The 17,751-nt window shown below is 39.7% G+C and overlaps 1 long non-coding RNA gene across 1 annotated transcript; it reads right to left on the reverse strand.

Annotated features, from left to right (window-relative positions):
• Positions 1–12,868: 12,868 nt before the first annotated feature.
• On the reverse strand, positions 12,869–14,226 carry LOC130469239 (uncharacterized). Its single transcript, XR_008929654.1, has 2 exons — positions 13,622–14,226; positions 12,869–13,102 (listed from the first exon to the last, which is right to left on the reverse strand). It is a non-coding gene; the product is annotated as an uncharacterized lncRNA (long non-coding RNA).
• Between the last annotated feature and the right edge of the window lie 3,525 nt (positions 14,227–17,751).

Genomic DNA, 17,751 nt, shown 5'->3' on the forward strand with positions numbered 1-17,751 from the left:
CGATGTTTGAATAATACTTACCCCCCGAGTTCCTAGCCCTCTCAGCCACCTTGGGAGGGATGTTGCGACGAACGGCTTCCGGAATACCTCCAAAAGGATCTGGGGAGTGGAGGCCTTGTGCGTCGAAAACACCCTACATGATCGTTTTTTGACGTTTTGAGGGCGTCCCCGCATCTAGGGACGGCTCCACTACAGGATCTTAAGAAGGCTTGAAACGTGGCTCGCCCGTCCTCCCAGCTTTACGTCTTGCAGACGGTGCCACTATGGTCGAAACCTTCTCCACCGCCTGATGAGCCAGGGCAGCCACGATTAGGTAAATAAATGCGGAAGGTCAGGACTCATGGACAAGGGAACTGACCTTTTTTCCGTCCGCCTGAAGTCCGACCACTTTATCTCCTTCCTCAGCCTCTTGCTTCTTCATAGCCTTGAGGGTGCTCTCCTAAAGCACCTCGGCCAACCAAGTCGGCATATCCACCCTACCCTTGGAAGCATCATTTAATTTCTCCATAGCCTCGTCTGCAAAAAAGAGAGTCAGTCAGAAACTATACATCAAAAAATAAGACAGGAAAGTCTATATAAAATCATCACCTCTCGGCATATACGGACACAGGCCCACAACCGAGAGGAAAACAGTATCCTCAAACTGATCTAGGTGGGGCAGCCAACCCTCAGGCACCCAAATCGTCTTTGAACCCACTGAGAGAGACTTGACCTTTAATAGAGGGGCAATTCGCTTCCAGAGGTTCGCAGAGATGGGAAGAAGGGGATCGCTCTTCCCTGCAAAGCTAGGTTGGATTGTCCAACGAGTCATGCGCTGGCACATCACCTCGTCAGTCGTATGAATAACAACCCACTTCTTGCGCTAGTGGTGTCACTTGGACGCTTTCCCTACCACTATCCTATAAGCCCCTATGTAGCATAAGACAAGCCAGCTCTCCGCCGCATGGGGGAATTTAGACAAAGTCACCAACCTGACAAACGCCGGAATGGTGGGGACAATGCCCTCGAGCTTGCATCTGGCAATATACCCGAAAACACTAGCCCAAGAGTTAGGCGTCATCTGATTGACGCCTATATTGTAGCCGTCCAACATCTCCAAAATAAACGGGTGAGGAGGAAATCTCAACCCTAGTTTTAGAGTGGAAATGTAGACGGAAAACTCGCCGGGTATCAGGCCAATAATGGAGCAGTCCGTACCTCCAAGCATTGTTAGGCTATAACCCTCACCCAGGTTCAACGAGTCACTATAATCACTCCCTTTAGCCTGCAGATAATCTAGCCACGACCGAAGAGCAAAGATTTCACATAGATGAAGATGCCCCTCCTCGCTCTTTGTTGAAGAAGGCACTGTTTTCTCAGAGCGTCCAGGCTCCACGATCTCCTCCTCTCCCACCTGGAATGAAGAGTGACCCTCGAAGTCAAGATTCGTGCTTATCCTTACCATGATACCATGCACAAGGCGAAGAGATGGCTCAAGACGAGGGGCATTAACCTTGCTAAGAGGACGCAGAGGACACAAGGTCGTCGTCCTCGAATAAACCAGAATGGCTCGCCACGAATATAAAAGAAGTACAGATGACAAACAATTTCTGAAGATAAGAAAATTACCTTTTGGATCAAAAGAACAAGTCCCTTAAAAAATTGCAAAAATTGAAAATGAGAACTTCCAAGAACAAAGTATGAACACTGCGGTGGCAATGAATCGTCTGTTGGTGGCTGATTGATGCCTGAAATTGCCTTCTCTCAACAGCTCTCTAATTCTTTGAAAAAATGAGTGGGAGTGAAACTCAAAATGACAAGTTATTTATAGAGGGGTAAGAAGTGAAGGGCCCCGGCCATGTGTCACTGCGGCACAGGAAAAGTCAAGAAATGTAAAAATAGAATAAGGAGTTTTTCACCCTTCTTGAGGGGAAAATGATGTGGCCATAACTGGAAGTCCACCTTGGGCCAACCACAGAATGACACATGGAACCCCCATACTTTCTAAGCAGATGTGCAAAACGTTTGAACATATTTTCCTTAAAGACAGACACAAGAGGCCCAATTACTTGGAAAGGCCCGACACAAAAAGGCACCTTAAGCCCTTTTATTTCAAATATCAGATGAGGACACATGTTCCCATCTCTGAGGCCAGCCAATCATATGGCTAGGGTTTTGGAACAACTCCCAAAATCCTAGTCCTATAAATAGTTCATATCCCAAGGTAAAAGGGCTATCAATTCATTCCTAGCTACCTTAAACTATTCTGCTGTGCCTTCTCTCTAGAAATTTCTTCTCTCTCTAGCCAATACTTACTTAGGCATCGGATGGAATATTCCTACGGGAATATTCTTGTTTTGCAGGTTGCAGGAAAATCGTGTCAGCGCATACTTGATACCTCCGAGGAAAGGGTGACACATCATCACCAACAAAGTTCCCACGACATGTTTGTATAAGAGTGATCCTTAATACTCAAAAAACAATTTAACTATTCAATATTTGATCTCTCTGCATTCTTAGTTGAGGAAAAAACATAGGTTGCTAGTTTGTTTCAATAATTGGCACCTTGCATAGGCTAATCCACTTGCAATGTGGTGCAAAACTTAATTTATCATTTTTTGCGACGAGCATTCCCGCGCGATAGCGCGCGGCACAACGCCTAGTGAATAAAAAACATTAAAACTATATGCAACACTTTGGACTATCGCTCGAACCAATTTTTGTGAAAAAATAAAAAATTGAAAATAAGGAAGAAAAAATTGTTTTAAATAATCCAACATTTTGACGATTTTCGGTTAATAATCCAACCCTTACACCACATTAACAATTATTGCACCCAACCGGTCAACAACCCATTGCAGCAGATAATTTGTACGTGTGTCATTCAATAATTCACTATAACTTTTTTTTACTTTTTCCGTTTCATTCCTTCTTCCTTCTGTTTTTTTTTCTTGCTTCTTCCTTCTTTTAATATTTTTTTAAAATTATTGACTTTATTTTTACTCAAAAAAATGTGGATTGATATTCACCATTTCCATTATCCTCTGTCTGCCATTTTCGATTGGTCAATAAGGAACTCACACTGGCTTCCTCTAGTGCCCGTCATTTTTGCATGGTCAATGAAGGAGAGATGAAGAGGGGGGAGGAGTTGTGAGAAGGAGAGATGAAGGGTGAAGTAGATGTTTTTTTAAAGAGAGAAATAACGGGGAGGAGAGTACTCAGAGTAGTGCGGCGCATGAGAAGTAAGACATCTATATTTTAATCTTTACAAATAGGGAATTTTTTATGTATGCCATTTTTTGAAGCTTTAATAAACCAACTGCAATTACTGCGGCTTTATTTGATTCAATTTTAGCTTATGGAGTAGGAGATAAGCTACATCCGATGGAAATATAAACAAAACATCATTACCACAATCGAAATCATCATGTGCCTCCTGAATATGACCGGGATACAAGCTGCTCCGGTTACTAACTGATATGTTGGACGTCCTCCTATTGGTCCAGTATCGTGTTACGAGCAATGATGTGTTGTTGCAGTTATTTGTGTATCATGTGTGATTTGAGCTATGGGGAAAACTCTATACATAGCTCACAGGCATAAGAAAATATTATTGTCCAATTGGTTAGACATTGTAAACGTGTATTATCAAAAATAATTTATGAAATTTAGAATAAAACATACTACGTATGTGTTATGACCATGAGTCCACTAGCTACACATATATTTCATTGATATACTTATTCACTATTATGTTTTATGTTTGTATAAGAGTGATCCTCAATACTTGGAAAATAATTTCACTATTCAATTTTGATATCTTTGCATTCTTATTTGAGGACAAAGCATAGGTTGCAAGTTTATTTCACTAGTTGGCACCTTGCATAGGCTAATCCACTTGCAATGTGGTGCAAAACATAATTTATCGTTTTTTTAACGAGCATCCCCGCGCGATAGCGCGCGGCCCAACGCCTAGCGAATAGAAAACACTAAAACTATATGCAACACTATGGACTATCGCTCGAACCAATTTCCATGAAAACAAGGAAGGAAAAATTGTTTTAATTAATCCAACCTTTTGACAATTTTCCGTTAATAATCCAACCTTTAGACCCCCCCCATTAACAATTATTGCACCCAGCCAGTCACCAACCCATTGCAGCGGGTAATTTGTACGCGTGTCTTTTAATAATTCACTATAACTTCTTTTTTTTCTTTTTCCGTTTCATTCCATCTTCCTTATGTTTTTTTTCTTTCTTCTTTCTTCTTCCTTTTTTCAATTTTTTTAAAAAGTTCCTTACTTTATTTTTTACTCAAAAACCGTGGACATATATTCACCATTTCCATCATCCTCTGTCTGCCATTTTCGACTGGTCAATAAAGGAGCTTACAATGGCTTCCTCTAGTGTCCGTCATTTTGCCTAGTCAATGAAAGAACTCATTTTCCCCTTAATCTTCTCGAAGTACGTAAATTATAAAACATAAATTTATTTCGTTTTATTTCTTTCCTTAGAGATGTGATAATTCACTATAACTATAACTTCTTTTTTTTTCTTTTTCCGTTTCATTCCATCTTCCTTATGTTTTTTTTTCTTTCTTCTTTCTTCTTCCTTTTTTCAATTTTTTTAAAAAGTTCCTTACTTTATTTTTTACTCAAAAATCGTAGACATATATTCACCATTTCCATCATCCTCTGTCTGCCATTTTCGACTGGTCAATAAAGGAGGTTACAATGGCTTCCTCTAGTGTCCGTCATTTTGCCTAGTCAATGAAAGAACTCATTTTCCCCTTAATCTTCTCGAAGTACATAAATTATAAAACATAAATTTATTTCCTTTTATTTCTTTCCTTATAGATGTGATATGTATCAATTTTAGTTTGAAATATATGTGAGGTTAAAATGAATAAAATGGAGGTAAGAGGAGGAGGGAAGAGGAGCCGTAGAGATAAGGAGAGGGAGAGAGAAACCGATGGAGGTGGTTCGATTGTGGGGGATGGAGAAGGGGTTTGTGTTTCATGGAAACGGGGGTGATTTTTGTTGGGGATGGAGAGCGGGGGGCGAGATAAGAGATCAGAGAAGGTTGGGAGAGAGGGACTGAGGGAGGAGAGATAATGTATGGTGGAAAGGAGGATGTAGTGAGAAAGAAGGTTATGACAGAAAAGAGGAAGACAAAAAAAAAATTAAAAATTTTGACCTTCGTAGTCGGTTCCCGGTCATTTAGGTATAAAAGTCAATAAGGTTACAAATGTTAGATTACTAGATTTTAAGCCCGTGCGTTTCACGGGTTTAATTAATAATTATTGAATTGTATGATGATTAGTAGTAATGATTCTTAAATACTTTCTATTTAATTTAAATTTAATAATAACTTTTCAGTATTCATTAGAATTATTATTTAATACCATAACAGTAAACATTAATTTATAGCACAACTAAAGCATGCATATGCAGTACTCTGTAGAACTAATAAGTGGAGTAATAAATCTTCTACTAACAATCTAGATTAAATTTGATGCCCATGATAATTTTTAGTCTTTTTATTGTATTTGTTGTCTAACATTTTTTTATATTGTGTCATAATTTTGATGTTTTTTTTATCAATAAATAAAGATAAGCATGAATATTTAGATGCTAAAAGGCATATAAATTCAGTAATATCCGACTCCGTAATACAGAGTAAATTCTACAAAGTATATTATTTTAACTATATATTTCTAAAATTTATCTTTTATGCGGATATATACTAGGATGAACATAATTATATTTGTGAATTTTATCATCAAATATAAGATAATTAGGTTAACAAATAAAGTTTTACCACATGATTTATGATTGTTTAAGGGGGTAAAGTGTACCTTGAAATACAAATATGTGAATTAATATTGTATTTGTAAGAAATACTTCGTATGATCCAAGAGGTAGGCTGAGAAAGTATTTGTAGTGCGTGTTCAAATTTTAATTAAGTTGTAATCAATATTTACCCATCAAATTTTAATGAAGGTGTAAATTGTACTTACATAATCTATAGATATGAAAAAAAATTATAACATACACTTAGAATAATTTAAAACAAATCTTCAAGTTCTATAACTCAATTCGTGATTATTGACGGGTTGAAATTCCCTTGAAATAATACAAAATTCAATTTCCTAGTACAAGTCCAATTTCCAAATTCTTGAGCGGGTTGAAATTCCCTTCAAATAAGTCTAATTTCCAATAGGTCGAAATATTCTTTTTTCGATATTCCAAGTTCTAGTACAAAGAGTCAACTTCCACAAAAGAATGAAGGCTCCTCTCAAACATTTCCAACGGGTTGCAAATCCTGGATACAAGTACAAAATCCAAAATCCCGAATCTTCGGATTGGCACTTAGGGTCAAGTCTAGGTCTCATTCATTGCATGCATACCATATCATGTGTCGGGAAGTCCAAGTTCTAAAATCGTCTGGTATGTTCTAACTAGGAGTCCAAGGATCATGTGGGTTCGTCGAAGAGGAGAGAGGTTGAAAAGAAATCCATCAGCCCTAGCTTCCCTCATAGCTGGCATCGAACGAGCAGCCAGTTCATCTCCTACAAATCAAACTCCCAGTCCCACTCAAGAAATAATCCAAATGTCTGCCTCTGAACAACTCGCTCAACTCCTAACGGCTTTCGCCTGCCTTAGTGCCAATGTGGAGAGCATAAGCAACCGATTGGGTGCCGTGGAACAGGGCGCGCCCACTGATGACTTAACCAAGAAGATCGAGAGTCTTGTCAGTAAGGTTACCAATCAAGAGAACTACTTTGACACCTCAATGGAGGACAACCTCAAGGGGAAGGCGAATCTGCCAGACAAATTCTCCGCCAATGACATTCCAAAGTTCAAATCAACTAACAATCCCAAGTACCATCTCAAGAATTTCAGAGCTATAATGACCATCAAGGGAAGGGTCATGACATCGAGGACTGCTACAAGCTCAAGCACTTGATCCAGAACATGGTCGATAACAAGAATTTACCCTTACCACCCGGGGCTAAGCAAACCCCCTCTGTACAAGCCATCTCCTATGACTGCGAAGATGAAAAAGAGGAGTTTACATGCAATATGATCTCCACAATATAAAAGCCAGGTTACGAGCTGATGGTTCCAAGCTGTTACCATCTACTTCTGAGTGCTCAAAACTAGGTGATCCCAGAACCTAGGATAACCACCGACATCCAAGAGAACATTTGTCCACTCACCACCTTGAAGGCTTTAGGGTTCTCCGAGTACGATCTCATGATGAGTGCCCAACAAACTGTCAAACTCCAGGGTGTCACATACAAAGTCCTGGGAGTCCTCGAGCAGGTTTTATCCTTTGACACCTATTACGACAATGCTAAGTTCCTGGTAATCGATGTACCTACTAACTCCGACTAACTATTCGGAGAGCCTTGGTTAGAGGAAATACTGGATGGCCCTGCCTGCCGCACCCTCAAAGGTTCAAGCTTCCGAGACACTCTCATCAAGCAAAAGCCGGCTGTACGCCAGGAAAAAGATGAGTGCATTCAAGAATACTACCACCGATGGGCAATCTCCGCTCGTACAATTCAGCCCGAGTTGCCGGAGGGAAATATGGTGAGAATGTTCCTCTTAGGGCTCAACACTTCATGCAAGGGCAGCTTCGCCGTATTTCCTTACAGCACATGGAATCAAGTCTGGGACCTGGTCCTGAAAGTCTGTGCATGCAGCCCCGTCTTCGATGATTATGACGATTATGGCACAGATGTCTGGGAATACCCTGAGAACTATCTTTACGATTGAGTGTCTTTGTCCAGTTCCAGAGTCTGTCTTTCAATTTCCGAGTCTAGCAATGAGTCTAAGTGTCTAGAACTAGAGTCTTGCATCAATCAAGAGCCTCTAAAGGTTGAGCTTCAAGTCAAAACAGTCGATGTAATGATTGCTGATTTCAATAACACTTCAATTTCTACTTACTCTTCGAGTCCTAATTAAAAACACAATCCTAATCCAAACAACTTTGCTTTACAAGAAACTGACTTTGAATTTCTAAAAGCTATCGAAAATCATGAAAACAGGATGCCCATAATTGAGGAAACAGAAAAAATCAACCTTTTTAACAGCAGTGATTCAAAACTAGTTCAGATTGGTTTAACTCTTTCTCAAGCAGAGCGGGACGATCTTATCAAGCTACTTTCAGAGTGTGTAGACGTCTTCGCATGGTCCTATCATGATATGCCAGGGGTTGATCCAAGCATCGGTCAGCATAAAATTCCCCTTATTCCAGGTTCAAAACCCATCAAGCAGAAACTCCGTCGCATCAAACCGGATGTTTCCCTCAAAATTCAAGAAGATGTCTCCAAGCAGCTAGAGGCCGGGTTTATTCGAGAAGCAAAATATCCATAATGGATCGCAAATGTCGTCCCAGTTCCAAAGAAAGATGGCAAAGTACGAATGTGTGTGGACTACAGGGATCTTAACAGGGCCAGCCGTAAAGACGGTTTTCCATTGCCTCACATCGACATCTTGGTCGACAACACCGCAAATCACGCCTTACTCTCTTTTATGGACGGGTACGCAGGCTATAATCAGATTCCCATGGCAGAGGAAGACATGGAGAAGACAACCTTCATCACTCAGTGGGGTACATATTGCTATACAGTTATGCCGTTCGGACTAAAGAACGCAGGAGCAACTTATCAAAGAACAGCCACAACCATCAGGAGCGATATGATTCACAGGGAAATTTAGGTATATGTCGATGACATGATTGTCAAATACAAAGAACGGCACGAGCATACCTCGGTACTTCGAAAGTTTTTCAACAGGCTCAGACAATACAACATGAGGCTCAATCCTCATAAGTGCGCATTCGGGGTAACGTCAGGCAAGTTACTCGGATATGTTATCAGCTCTCGAGGCATAGAGGTTGATCCTTCAAAAATCAAAACAATTCTCGAGATGCAACCACCAACGAATGAAAAGAAAATTCGGGGTTTTGTCGGCAGACTACAATATATCAGCAGGTTCATTTCAAGACTCACAATGATCTGTGAACCGGTACTTCAAAAGCTCCGAAAAAGCGAGCCCGAGGTGTGGGATGATGACTGTCAGCATGCATTCGACACAATCAAGAGCTACCTTTCCAACCCACCAGTACTAAAGCCAGCCATGCCAGGGATTCCCCTTAGGCTCTACCTCACAACAACCGATTCAGCTGTGGGGGCTATTCTTGCCCAGGAAATTGAAGGCAAAGAGAACGTCGTATACTACATAAGCAAAAAGCTGATCGAGTACGAGACCAAATACACTCAGCTCGAGTGTTCAACATCGCCCTGGTTTGGGCCACAAAGAAACTACGGCACTACATGCTCTCCCATACAATACATGTGATCAGCAAAGTGGGTCCTCTCAAGTATCTATTCGAAAAACCAGCACTCAACGGGCGGTTGTACAGATGGTTGGTCATGCTAGCAGAATTCGATCTCAAATACATTCCACATAAGTCTATTAGGGGTTCAGCAGTTTTAGATTTCCTAGCCGACTGTCCTGTCGAGGAAGAAGAGGAAGATTACGACTTACCCGACGAGCAAATCTTAATGACCAGTGATGAAAGTTGGTCAATGCATTTTGACGGTGCTTCCAACCAAAACGGTTGTGGTGTTGGAGTAATCTTAGTATGTAGCTCCAGAAGGCACACACATTCCGATATCAGCAAAACTACAATTCAACGTCACAAACAATGCGGCAGAATATGAAGCATGCATCATGGGCCTGGAAGCCGCCTTAGCACTGGGCGTCCAGAAACTTCAAGTGTACGGGGATTCCTCCCTAATCATCAATCAAATTTCCGGAAAATGGAAAGTAAGAAGCGAGAGCTTGGCTCCATACCAGTCCTGTAACAGCCCGCCTTTCACGAGCTGCTTTCTAAACACACTTAGTCTTAATTTAAACAAACTAAATGAAATTACAACTTTAAACCCTGCTAAACAAACTGTAACTCTTCAACCAACTTCAAATATTTAATCACAGATTAAGTCTTAATTAAACTTAATTAATTATTAGAAATTTCGGCAGCACTTCCCCTAAATATGGACAACCTAAAAATATTGTTTAGGAAATTACGTCAGATTTTCTTTCACCTGCTTCAATTACAACATTCCAACATACAACATTTCCCAAGACATCACCAGGGTATCACCAAACCCAACAAGGATATATAATCCATAAATAATAAACCAAAAAAACTCTAGAAAGGAATGATACAATCCATTAACAAATTGGAAAAGACTTAAATATACTTGGAGAATCCATAACCCGCCTTGGAACATATAAGACATCCGGAGGACTCTACGCACCTTGAACCTTAACTGAAACTCGATTCTCGCTACCTGCAAAACATTTTAACTCTGCCCCCACCAGGACAGGTTCATTGAACAAAATCAGCGGAAATCTGAGTACACGTTATCCAACCTGAAATGCATTGGATAGGTGGCTCAAATAGTTTTGTTTTTAGTTTTTATGTTTCGTTTTGAAAATCAATTTTTCTTATAAGCACACTTGAAAACATTACTTAATAAAACATTTTAATTTCGTTGAAATCTATTTCATCAAATCCTTATTATTCAACAAACGTTTGGGAAAAAATATAATAAAGTTTTATTCGCAATAGCTCCATACTTATCATCGCACAGAATTTCTAAATTCACAATTACTTCAATAATGAAGCTTGCAATTTAAGATTCACCTAATTATGCCCACCATACCGTTAATCATTTCCAACCATAACCTTACTCGACAATTACTCATAACCATGCATGTACCAAGTATTTCTCTAAAAGTAAACTTCCCCAAGCCATCATTTATGCCACAAGGTGAAGCTCAAAATATATATCCATTTACAACTCAATGGAAACTCATTCGCACAATATTGCCAAAGACATATAATTCTCTTCATAAAGTTCTCATGACACAGATCAAACTCATAATACATATTCGACATGATTTCATAATTCAAGGCAAGAATAGATAACTTAGTTCAACATAATAGCTTACACAGTCGCAACATATTAGCTTACTGTTGGGGAAAGTGAACACGAATAGAGATGGGTTATTCAACCAACTGTCTCTATTTGGTGGGGGTCGTCACCCTCCTGATAAACATACGGTTGCAAGACTGAACTAGGACATGTCCCTAATTACGGGTCTATCCCGCCTCTACGAGTCTACTTTTGTAGCACTCGCTTTACGGCCAAGCCGCTTTAACGGGTCTATATATCCCGCCGAGCTACGGGTCAAGCCCGCTTACCACGAGTCTACTGATGTAGCACTCGCTTCCATTGTTTTTCATCACCGATGCATGTGAGCACTATGCCACACATACACGGCTACTTTCCCCTACTTAAGTATTTTATTATCAATTTATCTTAATTCGTTGCCCGAAACTTATTCACATTCCCTTATTCAAGTATTCGCTTCTTTCTCATTATAGTTCAACTCAGCTTCTATCTTATATAAATCTTTAACCCGATTTTAATATCAAACTCAAGACTTGTTTCACACTTTGCACTTGCACTTAATCACATTGTAATGATCTAATTAAAACTTGAACACTCCTCTCAACTAATCCCTTTTTAACTTAGAATCAATCCTTATCCTAGGCTATACTCTAGACCATTGTTTAATAATTGACTGCTAGTGAGTGATACTCATTTAAGATCCCAAGGCTATCAATAGGTTACACTTTCCTCGAATCCGAATTCATCATTTAATAGCTTAGGGTGCCTGAAGTGTATTTTATAAACGTTTACATAAAACATAATTACTCAAACATAATCTTTATTATTCATTGAAAAGTCCTCTCGATAGATTTCAAACCATTAGGTTACAAAAGTATGAAAACTTGATTATTTACTTTAAAGTGTATTATTATTCTATATAACAAACTCCTTTAAAAACTTGATAAGGATTTACTTATTTAAAAACTATTGGTATTTAAAGAACTTAAAACAAACCTGAAAACACTTTAGTATAATAGTTCCAACTCTTAAGTTCATTAAACACTTTAATATTGTTCAAGCTAGTTTAAGTTCCATAGTTCATAGTTTTAGGAAAAACATGTGACTTTTTAGGAAATTCTAAAGTAAATATGGCTTGTTAGGAATGATTATAAACCCTTGAAACGAATCATTGAAGAATCATTGAAAACTCAGTTTTTTGTTATACTTAAGATAATTTAAAGATTCTCATTTACTACATTAAAAGAATTCTTAATTTACAGTTCACGATTTTCAGAATACGTTTGACTTTTGGAAGACTCAAAATAGATGTGGTTTTATAAAGTAAATAATAAAACGGCTTCTGAAGAATATCGCCCTAAAGAAATATGTTTGTCCTTCTAAAAAGGAATTAGAAATAGTTTCGTACTCAAAATAATTTTTCCTTCCAAATCCAACATTTTAATTTCTTCATTATTAATTTGTGGTTAATAGACAACGACCCACATTAAGACTTGATGCAACTTCACGACCTCTTGAGTTCGACCTCCACTTACATTAACCATCAACATCTCTATTTATGATCTTCTTATTTTCTTGACTCTTTCATAGACCTTTTAACTCATTTGCATACCTCATTACTAACCTTGATTCTAATTTATTCCCAAATTCAACCTCAAGAACTCTCGAGCAACTCAACTATCTAATCACACAACCTTTCAACGTAAACAATCACTCAAATTCCTGATCAACACCAATATTCATTCAAAAGTATAAAGATTCCTAAAACATTACCATTCAATTTGTAAAGCATAATTCAACACGGAATACGCAATTCAATTTGCCAAAACGCATTTCAATTTGCAAAACGCATTTCAATTTGCAAAGAACAAATCAATTTGTAAATACAATTCAGTTTTGCAAAACACAATTTAATACGCAAACTAACATTCAATTCGCAAAACGACATTCAATCTATACATATATATATATACATGATACTTAAACACAAGATATATTTTCAAACACTGAAGTTGGTTGGACGATGTGTACATTGAATCACCAAATATATAAACTCCAAGTATACACACTTGGTCACGGCTCTCCGCATAACCCCATACTTTGATTCACCTTGATCGTTCTTCAATCACTAACCTCAACATAAAAGTACATGAATCAATAAACTTTCACTTAGCTTGAGCTAGATCTCCATAGAATTATTTCATAAATCTTAATTGATTCCAAAACCTTGTCTTAGAAACTAGTATATCACGTATTCTATTTTAAGAAAACCGAATTGAACTCCTAAACAAGAATTGTGATTTGAAAATCATATAGTTTGATAATATTCGATTCATAAACTTGCAAATGTAAATAAGTCAAAATAAATAAATAATAATAGAAATCTTAATTACACCATCATTTTAGAAGAATCCTCTCAAAGAAAATAATAACTTGAATTGTCCACTGATTTAATCGAAATTACTTAACAAATAACTGAAATTATTTTCATATACTCGGAATAACAAATCAATATTTGGCAATTTGATTCCAATAAATTATTGCAATCTAACTAAGCTAAATTGAAATCAATGATACAGGAATTGATCTTGAAGTATTCCCTTAATTTAATTGGAAGAATAAGGAGGAATGGAGAGATCAACTATACCAGATCAATCAACTTAATCAGCAACCACAACAGCAACCGCACCTCCAGCGGCAGCCACGGAGCTCCGGCGGGTAGGGAGGAGAGGAGAGGACGGAACATGCAGGGGAGAGCGGAGGAGAAAGATAGCAAGGAAACCCCACCGGCGGCATCACCACACCACCACAGCACGACTCCGACGAAGGGAGTGTTGCACCGAACAAGAGGAGAGAAAATCAAAGAAGAGAAAGTTAGGGTTTTGTTTATTTGGGGTTTTACTTATTCAGCTCAATCAATTTGCAAAGAGGAGTTAGATAGATTACCATTGAGTAATGGAATATCGACGACGACCATTTAAGGCCACCGTCGGCGGTGGTGGTATGGATGACACACGAGAGGGAGGGGCGGAGCAAGGAGACCGACATGAGCAGATCAACAACAACACCGGCAACACAGCGCATCAACAACGCCGAGAAGGGGAGAGGAGTATATTGGCGGCGCTGGCGGTGCGGTGGGGTGACGGTGGAGGAGAGTCAAGTGAAGAGGAGGGAGAGGATCACGAGTAAAGGGAGAGAGCAAGTGAGTGAAGGGGTTTTTTGTTCTTTTACTTTCAAGCAAATGGTTTTGGGAAATTTTGATGGTTTCATTATTGATGACTCTAGCTTAGATTAAATTAATTAGGAGAATATTCTTTTAACTAGATAAAATAAAATAAAATAAATCCTAATTCCATGGGAAAAAAATAAGACAAATTGAGTTTAGATAAATTTGTTTAGAATCAACAAAATCTAAATACTTTAAACGAATAAATTCCCAACAAAATAAAATAAAATTATCTCGAGGTAAATCTCGAGAAACAATTCGGGGAAATTATTAACTTTAATCATAAAAATTCAAATTCATTCACCGATTTGAATAAAATTCCATGATCTTAATCTTAATTTAAGTTTAAGAGAAATTTTAACAACACGTTTAAGACGGTAATTACTCTTTATATTATATTAAAAGCTGCTTAAAATCAAGTCTGTTACAAGTCCTAACTTGAACAGCTATCTGAACAAATAGAAGAGCTTCGCTATACATACCTCCCGAGAGAGGAAAATCAATTCGCCGATGCACTGGAAAAACTGGCTTCAATGGTCAGCATTCCAAGCAGCATGGCTGAAATGCCACTTACAATTGAAACACGTCAAGAAGCAGCATATGTCCATGCTATTGACAACGTCGAGCAAGACGAAGATGAGCCTTGGTTTACAGACATTCAAAGGTATCTACAAAATTCAGAGTATCCCCCACACTTTTTAGGCAAATATCAAAGGGCTCTAGGATTACAATCAGCCAATTTCGTCATGGAAGGCGGCATTCTATACAAAAGGTCCCTTGGCGGTCCTAACCTCCGATGTGTTGACAAGCACGAAGCTCAAAAAGTCATGGACGACATACATGCTGGAGTCTGTGGCACCCACATGAATGGGAAAATGCTAGCCCTCAGGATCGTCAGGGCACGATACTACTGGACTAACCTCGAACGGGAGTGCTACTTCTTTGTCAAGAAATGTCCTACATGTCAAAAGTGTGCGAATCTGAAGCACATTCCTCCGTCACTACTATACTCTGAATCATCACCGTGGCCATTCTCAGCCTGGGGTATCGACGTCATCGGCAAAGTCACTCCAACAGGCATCGGGGGTCATGAGTTCATACTGGTCGCCATCGACTATTTCACCAAATTGGTCGAGGCCAGGTCATTCAAAGTATTGGGTTCCAAGCAAGTGGCCCAGTTCATACAAGAAAACCTCATATGCAGATACGGCGTTCCTCACGAGTTCATCAGTGACCAGGGAACCCATTTTCAAGGAGAGTGTGAAGATCTATTCACCAAGTACAAGATTCAACATCATCGCTCTTCGCCTTATCGCCCACAAACCAATGGGGCAGTCGAAGCAGCCAACAAGAATGTCAAGACCATCATCATGAAAATGACTACCAATTACAAGGACTGGCCCCGGAAGCTGCATTTCGCGTTGTGGGGATATCGAACTTCAATTCGCACTTCAACTGGTGCAACTCCGTTCTCATTGGTCTATGGAATGGAAGCAATACAACCTATCGAGCTAGAGATACCTTCTCTAAGGATAGTCCTCGAAAGCAAAATCCCAGAAGTTGCATGGGTACAAGCCAGATATGACGAACTAGTCATGCTCGATGAGCGTCGGCTTCAAACCGCTCACCATGTAGAAGTCAATCAGCGTCGAGTGGCCAGGCATTTCAACAAAAGGGTCAGAACCCGAAACATCAAGGAAGGCGAGCTTGTCCTGAAATCCCTTCGCAAAAGCACTATGGACCCAAGGGGAAAATTCAAACCCAACTGGGCAGGCCAATACATTGTCAAGAAGATCCTCTCCGGGGGAGCAGTCGAACTAACAGACGTCGATGGAACAGAATTCAGATCTCTGACCAACCTCGATCAACTCAAGAAGTTCTTTGTCTAAGTTCCATGTTCAAATTCAAGAATCCAATTCAAAGTCTTGTAACGTAGTCAGAACTACGTCCGGCCTGATTCCCTAACGGGACACTTAGGCAACATCATTTCGAGGCCCGGCCACTTTAATACAAAAAAAAATCAAAATTTCCTCAATTAAGGGCATCCTAAAAATCAAAATTAAATCAAATTTCAAAACTCAAATTGCTGTTGTCTTTATTCCAAAGGTGCCAATTCAAAGCAAAGCATATTCAAGCGGAATTTAACACAACAACTTTTTATTTGGGCCCTAAGGCCTTCAAAGCTAATTCAAATACAAAGTCAGGATCAAGTGAAGCAAAGTTCAAAAGCCTTTTCACTTCCTAAACACATCTTCCAAACACAATCCAAACACAATTCATTCCAAACACATTTAGCCTACAAAGATCTAGGGTCGGGCGACTATTCTCTCGAGTCTTGGCACCTTGAGTACTATCCCCTGACTCCTCCCGCAATCAATCATCAATCTTCCCTTTGCCCAAGCGGCGGGTGGAACTTGCAAGCCTTCCAAGACGGGAGGACGACGAACCTCCTTTGGATTCCGAACGGTCAAGCACCGGATGGGCCACACTCCCGTCACCTTCCTCATAGTCAGTTGATGCAGGACGTCTAGCTCTAGAACCTCGGACTCTAGCTGGTCCGGACAAAGAAATGTCCCTCTGGCTTAGGCCTCTCATCCATACAATATACCCGCAGACAGAGTAACTGACTCAGGTGGGAACTGGATACTCAAGAATGGTTTGGCAACCCAATACCGCCTCCAAACTTCAAGCCGACTCGCATTCAGCACAACAGGTTTCTGGTTCTCTTCAGTACAGTCTGGGATCTCCTGTTTCAAGCCATATTGTCTCATCACTGGAGCAGGCGAGTAGAAGACCAGCATCGAGAGGCTTGGCACCCTCAAAGCAGTAGAACCAGGGGCATGTCTCATAGCAGCAATTTCCCACCAAGGAACTACCCACCTTATGCAAGATTCAATCCCAGAGAGTGCGCACCGCCACTCATCCAATGAAAGTCGGCCATGCAGCATGGGCCACATAGTGAATCCTTTTCTATTATAGCTCGCCATGTTCTCCGGTGGTGCCACCAACATGAGCCTCTCCATAATCCAAACCTTGGGGAGTATATAAGAAGTACATTTAAAAATTCAACATTCAATATTCAAAATACAAGTACAAATTCAACATACAAGAAAGCTCACGATCCTTACTTGGAGTAACACCGGACTTCCCGATGGCAAAGAAGAGGGGTCCGACTTCAGCATATCAAGGCCCGTCAATGTTTCGCCAATCACAAGCGGCATTGGGTCCCGACCATTAGCAAACTGCTCTACAATCTCTATTAGGGAGGCATCACCATTGCCAAAACCCTGTTTTGAAAACAAAAAATGAGCGAATATACAAAAACTCAAGGCTCTCAGGCGGAATACTTTGGGAACATCAAGCCCAGCAAAGTAGGTGACAAAGAGGGACAAATCCACCCCTCTGCCATATACAACAGCACTCAAAAGCGGAGGCTTCAAGCCCAAATACCTTTCAAAACTCAAGAAAAAGTGTTCTTCAACACTGGGCATGCATGGCTCCATCATGATGGGCCACCCGGATATAGCACTAAATTCCTCAGGGAGGGGACA

The sequence above is a fragment of the Spinacia oleracea genome, chromosome 3 (genome assembly GCF_020520425.1).
Source record: "Spinacia oleracea cultivar Varoflay chromosome 3, BTI_SOV_V1, whole genome shotgun sequence".
NCBI lineage: Eukaryota > Viridiplantae > Streptophyta > Magnoliopsida > Caryophyllales > Amaranthaceae > Spinacia > Spinacia oleracea.